Source organism: Schistocerca gregaria, chromosome 3 (assembly GCF_023897955.1).
Source record: "Schistocerca gregaria isolate iqSchGreg1 chromosome 3, iqSchGreg1.2, whole genome shotgun sequence".
Lineage (NCBI taxonomy): Eukaryota > Metazoa > Arthropoda > Insecta > Orthoptera > Acrididae > Schistocerca > Schistocerca gregaria.
In genome coordinates this window covers 453,507,625-453,520,077 of record NC_064922.1, presented here as the reverse complement: position 1 = coordinate 453,520,077, position 12,453 = coordinate 453,507,625, and the positions used below count along the sequence as shown (strand labels likewise).

At 42.6% G+C, this 12,453-nt stretch overlaps 1 protein-coding gene across 1 annotated transcript in view; it reads left to right on the top strand.

Moving 5' to 3' along the window:
- LOC126354293 (uncharacterized) overlaps positions 1-12,453 on the top strand; it is an 82,203-nt gene that overhangs the window by 42,001 nt on the left and 27,749 nt on the right. The gene's annotated exons all lie outside the window — the stretch shown is intronic.

Sequence of the window (12,453 nt, the reverse complement as noted above, 5' to 3'; positions counted from 1 at the left end):
ATGTCAAGTTTATCCTATATTTCTCGATAGCTAGAAAGATTTGGACACCTAACAAGGGATTTCTGACAGAAATGCGTGACTATGGAATATCGTACCAACTGTGCCACTGAATTCGTGATTTCTTGTTCAGAAATGACACAGTTTGTAGTGATAGACGGGAAGCGATTTAGGTGAAACCGAAGTGATATGTGGTGTTCAACAAGAAGGTGTTATAAACGCTCTGCTGTTCTTAATCAGTATAAACGATTTCAGTCGTCTTAAATTGTTTTTGGATGATGCTGTCGTGAAGTCATAAGCAGATCGAAACTAACGGCACAACGATTTAGACAAGAGTAGTATATCTTCTTATTACCCGGATTACTTTGGCCTCCATGCGTCTGCTGAAGGTCATCCCATGTCCCTCAGCGTGCTTTGCCACTTGCCCTTAGGATTAATTGCTATTTTATGCTCGCAATCACCTCACAGCATCATTAGAGATTACATTTCTGCATAGAGACAGAAAATAAAATTACACTCATAAGAAGTGCGGCAGGCGGATGCCATCTTGAGCTCAGTAGTCATCAGCTTACTAGAATGTTGTTTATCAGGAATCGATAGTAGCATCGCTATAGACTATTGTGAGCAGTTTGGTATGCACGCATGACATGAAATGGGTGCATGAGGAGGGGGAGTGGAATCGAAAGTAATAACTGAGTGACAGTTATAACATACTGTTGTGATCTTCAGGCCGAAGACTGTCTTTATGCAGATCTCCACGCCGGTCTTTCTTGTTCAAGCTTCTTCAACTCTGAACAGCTACTGTAACCTACATCCATTGGAACCCAGTTGCTATATTCATGCTTTGTTCTTCCTCTATTCATTAGTTCTTCGATCCATCCGACTAACCTTCAGCATTCTTCTGTAGTCTCAGATACGAAAGGTGAAATAGTCCTCCCTCGGAATTCTTCTTCGAGGTCACACAAAGATGTGATTTAACTTGCTTTATTTGGACAAGTAAAACTCGAACACAAATACTCTGCTGTTTGTGATACAGTAAAACGAAAGACAATATAAGTCCTCCGGAAACTTTCCCTAGAATTGTGAAGGAAAGATAGTCACAAACAACTGTTCTTCAGCCTTCTAGCCAGCTCTACGACGACAGAAATACTCGTGCGGCGTAACATTACAATTTTCTTATTGGCTATCGAAGCGTCGGCGGATGCAGCAACAGGTGCATGTCTGGAGCGACCCCTGTTGCTTTCTTCTGCTCCGTCTGGGTGGATACTAGGAGGTCCTCTGGAGGCTGAGTCGGATACCGCGGAAACCAGCCTGAACAGGCATAACCTGCTATTTATAGCTGCGTTGCAGTTGGTGGTGTCGAAGCTTAAGTCAAGAGACACGCCATTTGCTGCTCCCCAGCAAGAGCGACTAAGGGGAAGAGGAGACAAGGGACTCAGTTGTCGATGACGTCGCTGCCTGTGTAATCGTCGCTGTGTCGTGACAGAAACGCCGGAGGGTCGACAGCAGTGGCAATGGCTGGAGGTGGTGGCTGGTGATGTGACGTCTTGGGACGATGCAACACCAGGTCCTCGGTATCCGCAGGAGACTCCAGCGTGTCCAATGTATCTGAGACGATTCTCTGTTGTGTGAGAGGCTTTGGTGGAGGAAGGTAACCATTGCTGGGGCGGATCTGATTGAGGTACGTGAGGCATTGGATGCCACCACGGAGGGTAACCACTAACTTGGCACGACCAAGCAGGCGGGAGACGGAATTGGGAAGCCACCAGGGATGTCCGTGGAGAAAATTCGTAGACCGGACAGCGTCTTGGGGCGTGAAACTGTGTCGTAGATGGGAGGGAGGGCTTGGTGGGGTCTGTCCTGAGGGTGAAGGATGGTGAAGTGTCATCAATGGCCTTGAATATGTGATGTCATCAAGATGGTGAAAGGAAGGAAATTTAAAAATTCAAATGAGATATGGTGGGAAATAAAAAAAGACGAAAAAATTCGAAATGGCGGAAGCAGCCCAGTTTCAATTAGTACTACCACCTCCACTACCCCTCACCAATCCGTGAATCAGAGCCTAGTACTCCACAGACCACTAAGGTGAAACAGTCAATCCCAATGTACCCTCAAGGCAGCCTTCTTGGCTATGCTCAAAAGTAGCCAAATGGTCTGAATTTTTTTGGGCAATGTTTAAAAGTAATTGTGTGGCAGTGAAACTGGCGATTTTAAAGGTATTATCAGGGGTGTGAAATTAGCTTTATTTACTTGAAATACACAAGACCACATAGTAAACATAAAAGAAGTTAGTTTTCAAACTGAAAAACTTAGAAAAGTCTTTATTTTCCAAAAATTACATCTTTTAGATTCCCACCATCCCTCCGCCTGCTCTCAGAAAGTCTTTTGTTGACATCACTCGTTATCTGTTGCAGCATCTCCACAGGAATTCGTTGTGTTGCTTCCTGAATTCGAAGTTTAAATTCCTGAGCTGGGTTTGGTGCTGGAGAGCTGAACACTTCTAATTTCAAGTAGCCCCACAGAAAAAAATCACAGGCTGAAAGATAGGGGTATCTGGCCAGCCATCAAGTAGTCCAATGTCTTAAAATAACAACACTGGGAAAGAGGACCGGACACGTGCCATGGAATTTCGTGTGGTATGACTGGTAGCCCCATCCTGTTGGAAGAACTTGTGTTGGTTCACAGGCAGATGAGCAATTGCATGAGCCAAGGAGGTCTCCAAAATGTGGACACAGCGTTTTCCTGTCACATTTACTTCCCTTTCACTCTCATCTTCAAAGAAATACCTATCAGTTATTGCAAAAGAAGATATCCCGCATCATACAGTAACTTTCAAGCTGTAAAGTGGTTTCTTAGAGATTTATTGCTATTTTCTATTAGACCAATAATGAGAATTTTGCTTGTTAATGTATCATGACAAATGGAATTGAACTTCTTCAGTGATCAGTAAGTTGTTAACAAGATTCTGGTTTCCATTAATCCATTGGAGAAGTGTAAGGCAATACTGAAGTCTGCTTCTATAGTCCTGGTCTTGTAGTGGACGGAGAATTTAAATCTTGTAGGAGTGTAAATGAAGATCTTCCTGTTAGATCTGTTGAACGCTGCAGTCTGAAAACCCGAGAGCCACAGAATGACGACATGCAGAACGACGTGGATTCAGTTCAATGGTCTCTCTTGCTGCCGCCATGTTCGCGGGTGAACCTTCTGTTTCTCCAGTGCCGACTCTCTTATTCACTGTGGAGGTTTCATACCGAGGTCTTGATGGCATGGGCTAATGGAATATCATCGTTTTTATGAATCTTCAACTCTCTTCGAAATTCATTCTGAGGGATCACGTAACAGTTGCCGTGCATTACAATATAAGCACGCTGTGTTCCTGTCCACTACTCCATTGTAACTAACAATGCTTTAAAGTTTTCTACAACGTGAATGCAGTGTCGATTTCCTCATTCCTGTCAAACAAAAAGAAACGCTGTTGTCAAATCGCCCGATTCCCGGCCGCACTACATATATGCAGAAAGTAGCGTCAAAGATGTAATTTGCAGTAGTTTTACATCTAAACGTACTTTACAGATCGTTAAAATTAAGCAGCCAATCGCTGGCCGGGGTGGCCGAGCGGTTCTAGGCGCTACAGTCTGGAACCGCGCGACCGCTACGGTCGCAAGTTCGAATCCTGCCTCGGGCATGAATGTGTATGATGTCCTTAGGTTAGTTAGGTTTAAGTAGTTCTAAGTTCTAGGGGACTGATAACCTTAGAAGTTAAGTCCCATAGTGCTCAGAGCCATTTGAACCATTTTTTGAAACAGCCAATCACAATATAACCATATTGAATGTGCACAGAAGTATATGAACCATCTAATTTTTTTGTTCAGAAGTATTTGTTAAAAAAATTACGTAAGGATATAACTTGTGGTATTTCCACTTCTACAAGTATTTCACAGACCATTACAATGAAGCAGACAATCACAATTCAGTCATCTTGAGCATGCTGAAAAATATCTGAATGTTCTGAATTTTCTTCCCACCATGTCCAAAAGCATTTATAAATAAAATTACATAAAGGGTACATTGAATAGTACTTTACAGACCGTTAGGATGAAACAGCCAATCACAATGTGATTATGATTGGAACGAACCGATGTCGTGAACGATCGCTCTCCTTCGCGGAAGGAGTAGCACCGCTCTTTCAGGGTAGGTAAGACACCTTGGGGCTAAGGTGTGATTTCAACAGCGTCCAGTCGCCCAAGGATCAGCTGCCGCGCCATTCACCCTGCTCCGAATTTGGTGCGCATATTAGCGATCTCCAGCTGCTAGATACATGGGGATATGTCCTTGGAAATCAGGCGGCTGTCACTCATTTTACGCGATTCGTTTATGGCACTTTTCGACAGGACTTGCAAACTGAATTATTGGACGAAATTACAGAAGAAGAAGTTATCGACGCCATAGGTAAAAGAGCGCCGAACAGGTCTCTTTGCCCCAACAGACCCTTCGTGGAGTTTTATAAAACTTATCAGTATTTACTGGCTACCAAGTGGTCGGACATCTGTAGGGTGCTTATATCCTTCGCAATGCCGCTCCTAACAGCCTTCGTCGAAGGAATGGTTATGGCGGACCACAAACCGACAAGTGGCGCTCGAGTTCATGATTACCGCCCGCCGACACTCCTCTACTGTGCTATGAAGATATTTACCAGACTGTTAACGACCAGTATATAGCTTACCCTGCCTCACTCACATCATCTCATTAGATCAGGCTTTCCTAGGAGCATCAATAACATCCACTTAGCACTGTGTCGATACCGCGACGTAATAGCCCAGGCGGGGGCACGCCGCATTGCGGGAGCGCTGGCGTCGCTAGATTTTAGTTAAGCTTTTGATCAGGTGGATCACGTGTACCTGACGTCCGTTCTCCAATATATGTAGCACCCGCGGTAGTTCACAGACGTTGTCTTGCGCTTTTTCAAGGACGACCCGCAAGGAGCTTGTCAACTAGCTTCTCATGCTGTCCCAACCGATTTCTACATCAGTGCGTCAAGGTTGGACCCTTTCGATCTTACTCTATTCCCTGGCGTCACATTTCTCTGTACAGCATACGCAGACAAACTGGTGCTCCTGCTCTGCAACGGTAACGCTGTAACCAACGCACCAGAACATACTGACCATACGATGTGTCTTCCAGCAGCTGTTGCAGTCTCACCAGGTCAGTCACCCCGAACATAGGAGTAGGATTATCCCCAGCCTGTTTCGACCACCTACGGCTTAGTGGTGGTGTGAGATACCTTGGAGCATAGTTTCACGACGACATACGCGCAAAGCATCCCTGGGCTACCACAGCCTGTTACAACAAATTCGGTCAAAAGATCGCCAACAGCGTTTCCTTTGGTTTACTGTTAACTACAGCAAGTGGATGAGTTACGTTACCCGAATACCTGTGCTGTGTGGCAGTACAAGACAGTTAAAGTCAATTCTTTTTTGACGTTTTTAATAATGTCCTGCTTACGTGAATGGTACACTGTGGTATGTTATAATAGGGCTTGGGGAGAGGAAGTGGACTGCCGAAAAAAAAAAAAAAAGTATACGATGAAAAGCGTCAGTTTTTCGCCTCGACTCATTTCATTTACACATAAACGTGACGCTGTCCTATAATATCCAAAGTGATACGCACGTATATACGCAGATGTTGATGCTGCACTGTCCTGCGTAGCTCCTCTGACTCGAAAGTACCAGGATGCGTAACATGTCTTTGGATGAGGCGGCCAGTCACATCTACATCTACACACCGCAAGCCACCTTGCGTTGTGTGACGGAGGCTGATTTGTGTACCACAAACACGGGAAGAACGATTGCCAGTAAGCCTCTAATCTCTCTAATACAATCTTCGACGTCTTTTCTGTGATATATGTAGGAGGAAGCAATATATTTATCGCCCCTTCTAGAAACGTACGCTCTCGTAGCTCCAACAATAAGCCACACCGTGATGAAGAACACCTCTCTTACAGGGTCTGCCACTGGTGTTTGTTGATCATTTCTGTGACGCTTTCATGCTAACTCAATGAACCGGTAAGAAAACGCGCTCTCTTCATTGGATCTTCTTTATTTGCTATCTGGTGCGGATCGCATACTGGCGAGCAGTATTAAAGTATGCGTCGAACAAGTGTTTTGTAAGCTATTTCCTTTGTTGATGGACTGCGTCTCCTGAGGATTCTTCCAATAGGTCTGTCCGGCATCTGCCAAACTCGCGATTAATTTTATGATGTCGTTCCATTTCAAATCGCACCGTACGCACACTCCTAGATATTTTTTGTAACTACTTCCAGTGATTGTTCTGCAATTGTGTATTTATACAATAAAGCAGTGGTAGTCAGCTTGGTCCCTACTAACCATTGGTGGGTATTCCGCCTTTTGCTGTGGACGACAGGTGACGTAGATTTTAAAACTTGTTAATTAGGTTTTCATAAAATTTTGACGTAAATAAATTGGTATGTAATTATTATCATATGTTTTAACTTGCTGTAACTTTGCTTTAAAATTTTATAAATTTACTTCCCTAATTTATAAATCACTATTACCATTAAACCGGTTGGCGCTTAGAAAATTTTACTACAAAAAGGAGATAGAAATGTGGGTGGTACGTAAAAAAGGTTGGCTGCGCCTGCAATAAAGGGTCTTTCTGTCTATCTATTCACAGTACGTTACATTTGCTTTCCACTCCATGCACCTAGCGTCGGTCCTCTGCAGGGCTTCCTGCATTTCGCTACTGCTTCCTAGCGACGCAGCTTCTCTGTGTACAACAGCATCATCCGCGAAAGGCCTCATAGAACTTCCGACATTATCTACTGGATCATTTATATGTATTATGAAAAGTAATTCCTGGGGATTCGTTTTTACGGCAATTGAACTTCGGCGTGGTGATTCGTTTCTCTGGGCAGGTGGCCACGCGTCCACGCCATCACTCGGTCGTCGGTTACTGTGTCGTGTTCACGTCATGTTTCTGCAAATCTATTGGTCAGGTCTCTAAACACTTTTGGTGCATTGGAAGTATAATAGGCTGCATTCATGTGGCACAAACTTATGTTTTAGAAGTCGCGGTTATCCACAGTAAATCTATTACTTTTTTTCGACATTCTGACTGAAAGCAGATCTTAGTTCATCGTGTACTTCCGCTGCCTTGTCACTGTCAATAAAATTGTTCTGGTTCGTTGACCGCATTGTCAATATGTGAAATTATCCGACGTTCCGGCCACTTTTGCAAATGGCCTTCCTCAGCGCTTTTGTTCATTGCGGACAGGGTTGAGCAGTGTGCTCAAGCGGACCGAGTTGTCCATGCATTCTATTGCAACCCATGCTCATACAAAGTAATAAACACCCTTCTCATTAGGTAACAAATCAGTCTAACTCTTTGACAACACTGTTTTATGTATCCAGTAAAGTGACCTAGTTTTCGTAATTGGTCTGAAGTTCGATGTTGATCAACGATTTTCATTGTACATGTTTTTACTGTGTAGAAGGCGTGCTTTTTCTAATAGAGCAAATTATTAGCAAGTCGGTTTCAGTATAACTGTTTTTCCAGAGCTTCATTTATTTTCCCCTCAAAAAAATGGTTTATATAATTTTACAATCTGTCACAGGCTATGCTATGGGCCCATGCTCTGTTTAACTGTACGACAAGTCAAATATTTTGCAAATTCCTCAACGCTGCGAATATAAGTGGCAGCGAAATGAAAACGAGGTAGAAGGAAATAAAGTGAATGAACTGTTTATTATTTTAAAAGTAACTGCCATCACTATTAATACACTTATCCCACTGCGAAACAAGAGTGACAATGCCTTCATGGAAAAATGTTTGCGGTTGCCTACGTAAACATGAACGCACCCTGACGTTCTCCTCTTCGCCCGAAGCAAATCAACGGTCACGAATTTTTTTCTCTAGTACTCCGAAAATATGGACGCCGCGAGGTAATAGATCTGGACTGTTTCGAGAAAGTGTAAGGGCTTCCCAATGATACTTCTGCAGCCTTGGCGACACAAGCTTGGTGATATGAGGGCGGGCATTATCCTGCAACAGAATGACGCCGTCCGTCGACATTCCGAAGCGCCTGGACCTGGTGGCTCGCTTCAGTTTTTGCAAAATGTCCACATACCGCTCTGTGTTAACTGTGTCGCCGTATTCCAGAGAGTCAATGAGCAGCGGCCCCTTGTAGTCAAAGAAAATGATAATGAGTCGCCCGGAGGTGGCGTGCCTGTTGTTTCGATTACGTTGCTGACGTTTCACTGGGAGGCTCTTACACATAATCCCTACAGTTGCGCTCTCTCCTTATCAGATTTCCAAGTTTTTGGAGCCCTGAAGAAAGACATTCGTGGCCGTCGACTTGCTTAGGACGAAGGGGTGCACGCCTGGGTGCATTCATGGTTCCGTTGGCAGTCGCAAATATTTTTCTATGAAGGCATTGACCGTTTTATCTCACAGTGGGATAAGTGTATTAACAGGGATGGCGATTACTTTTGAAATAATAACAAGTCATTTACTTTTCTCCATCTGCCTCATTCGACTGTCCTTTTATATTACCTGACTTTTAGCAGTTTCGTGTTAGGGATCATACAGGAGCCTGACGGCAAATGCAGCAGCACAGCCAGAGTTCGCTACAGACCAGTTCTCACACAATGTTCATATAAAAGTTCGTTTTGTATTCAGTGATTAGTGTTTACATATTTAAGCAATGTATAGAAATTTTACAAATTATACAAACTGCCCAACGTGTGCAGGTCTCCGTTACACTAAGAGTTCGTAGACTGTGCTCTCCCTAGATCACGTTTTTTTTTTACATAAATAAGTAATGATTATCATCTTCAGTTACTTCCTTCTGATACTTAAGAGCCTGTTTACCGTTGCGCTTGAGGAGCTCAGTTAATGTCACCACTTAAATTATAGTCAGAAGCGTACTTTCATGGATTTGCCAGAAAGAAAACCGCCTATGAACAAATTGTAAAAGAGATCTAGCACTGATTGAGTCGTTGAATTAATGAAGACGGCAGTTAACTTTCAAAGATACCATTTAAAAAAGACGTACTGCTGTTCATATGTTCGAAAAGAAAAATGTTACAAGACACACAATTATGCCGCATTATGTCCCCCTTGTAGCTAAGCAACGTGTGCTTGAATGAGACTTTCACTCTGCGGCGGAGTGTGCGTTGATACGAAACTTCCTGCCCGTTGAAAACTGTATGCCGGACCGAGACTCGAACTCGAGACCTTTGCCTTTCTCAGTTAAGTGCTCTACCAAGAGTACTTGACCGTGAAAGAAAATGGTCCTGAGTTCGAGTTCGCACACTGTTTTAATCTGCCAGGAAATTTCACATGTCCTTGACACATTTTTTAGGTTGTTCCTGGACAAAAAGTTATTTTGGGGGTTCAGGATAAATATGATACTCCGTCTGCCAGGAATAACGAAACTACCGGAAGCTAACCCAAGGAGGACGGGAGTTAACAGAGGTCTCAAATGGCAATATTCAACAACCTCGGGAAGGAGGCTGTAAGGTGTCAGGCAAATCCAACACCTTCCATGAAAACCCTGACATGATAAGCAAATCTAGCAGTATGTCACATAGCTCCGAATAAATCGTGACATTAAATTAACCAAAGTAATACGATTAACGAGTGAGCAAATGGAATACCACAGACTAACACAAGAATGACTAAATGCATCTCATACCTTCCCACTGTGGTACAGACGCAGTTCCGAGGGGAGAAACGAGAACAGAAGCCGAGAGCAGAACCATGTCAAGCTAGAAGGCCCTACGATAAAGGACGGACACCCACGTCTGCAGCCAACCGCCAGGACAACCCCCAAGCCCATGTTAAAAGATAGAGCCCTCCAGAAGAACAGTATAGATCTTACGATAACACTAAATGGGCCACACCAGCTGCAAGTTTTAGCGTGAGACTTTTTCGCGTCTCTGTTACGTTGCAATCGGTAAAAACTTTGCCCCACCACGAAAAGTATAACGTTTCTCATTGGATAGACAGAATTTTTGTAGGCGGAACTTAGGTTAACATTGATACCCTGATTGTTCAGATGAAAACACAGTCAGATAGTTTTTTAAACCAACTTCGGTAAATTGTAGTAAGGTGAAGTTAGGAGGGAGTTGCTTCCGAGATGGCGAGGTATGGAGCTCCGCTGCCCGCCGCCCGCTAACGCTGCCTAACCAACGACAAGGTAATGAACGCACGCGATGTCGCTTAACAGCGCATAAAGCTTCACTCAGAACTGCAGAAGTCTCATCTGTTACACCCCCTTTTTACGTAATACTATTGTCGATCGTCAATTAAATCTCATGGTTTTCACATTTTCTACTTGAAGTAAAAATCTGAAACGTGATGATTTTTCTGTTACATAATTATAGAGAAGCCACATCAGCCACTGTAATTTACGACAAGTTAGATAAGTAATTAAAGATAATTGAGGGTCACTGTAGACCATTTTGATAGTTTCCTCTTTAATTTAAACCTAGATTATAGATGTGATATGGCATAGGTCATCCTTCGATCCATTGTAGAACTTGAAAACCCATTCAAGGAATATTCGTTCACATTTTTGTTGAGCGCAGTTGGTTTTTATCATCCTGTATTAAAACATTTCCTTTTATCAATAGTGCAATTTATAAACAATGTTTTGTGAGTAGAATAAAATTTCCAATGGTAAACTTAACTGCTTTTTCGGCGTTATTTTACCAGCTAACTAAAAATAGGAAAGCCTTGAACCCCTTCCACTAAATTTAGTTAGTATTAAGATTCTTTTACAGGAAGTGCAGTGGAGCTGACGCTGAAATCATTAAGTATTTGGTTATATCATCGCTAGTCTCACTGAACTCTACATGTCGTGTGTGGTCTGGCGTCTCCTTACCAGCAACGGGTCCCAGGTTCAAACTAGTCAATTCCCTAAAAAACACGCTCAGAGCGTCGTTGCGCGAAAGTGGTAGGGAGACACGACTTAGAACAAGCAGACACCACGCAGAATGTTAGAAGGGCACTGCTAGGTGACTTGAACACAACCATCTTACAGCAGTATACTGTCACGATAAATCCTTGCTGGAAGCTTGGAGGTTGAACAGTTGGTTAGCAATCAGTTTTTACAAAGAGGGCAATTACTTGGTGCGCTCGAACTTGCCTCAGTATTTTCATTATAAAAGCTTTGGTACTTGTAAGAAAACTCGAAGAATACAAAAGAATTTGGATTGAATTCTCATAGAACCACTTGAAGTATGACCACATTTCCAATCAGTCATACAAAAAGTACGCAAGCAAAAGAAAAGGGGAAAAGTTATCTTGGCCGCTCAGATAAAAAAAATGAGAACCATAACAGACAGTAAATTGCCGCACATGGAATGTGAGGAATAGAAGAAGAAGAAGAAGAAGAAGAAGAAGAAGAAAAGGTGAGAAATATAGTGCAGAGGCCTTGTGAGAGCATCTGCATTGCGGGGAAGATGAATAATGTATTGTTAGACAATACGTATTAGAGAATCGGACCGTAGTACAGAATGCAGTTTAACGTGTAATACAAACCGCAACGCAACTAGTTGTTATTTTTCATACATAAAGCTGTACCAGAAGTAAAAGTTCCATTATGGACCAGAAAATGTTCAGACTATTGCTTCCGTTGTATGACACTGATCGGCGGATCACCTGTTACAGTCTATGAAGAAACGTGGTTTTGGGTGAATAAGTATTTGCATGGGTGCGTAAATATCAACCAGGAGTGTTGTCCTGGATATGCTACAGTTGTTTTTATTTAAGGAACTGGAACATATAAAAATAATCACAGGTAAGTCAGACTAGACAGTATATAGCAAGTTATTAAGCTGTTTAGATATGAGCTTTTATGCAGTTCTCAGGAAAGAGAACGTAAAGTCGGCTAAACGTGAATTATCATATGACACTGGGGAGGCAAATGGCTTAATATGAAACATGAGAGAAAGAGAATTAACCCAGTCCAAATATGTATAATGTTTTGTTATTGGTTAGGGTCATTCTCGGTGGATAGTTATTCAAGTTAGCAGTCTGCAGAAATTTATGCACAGCACTACTCCCTGAGCTCCCGTAATGAACTTGTAGCTTGAACCATTAAATCTAGTTATACAAGCTCTAACACAAGGTGATACAGATGTAGCAAGTTGTCACGCACTCTAAATTCTTGGTGGTTCTTATTGCTCTTTCACAGGCAATATCAGTAGTTTACGATTGTGATATTTGCAATGTGTAGTTTTATCACTGATATAAACACTTTACAGATGAAAAACACATGACACTTGTGTAATATTCTACAGTATATACTATTTAACTAACTGGTTTTCGGCTGTTAACTTATCATCAGGAACAAGAAAAAATATGTATGGCTATCAGTTTTGAGAGATCGAAGATTTTGATTTAAGTGTGTCTAAGGAGTCTCTCAATTGTGTG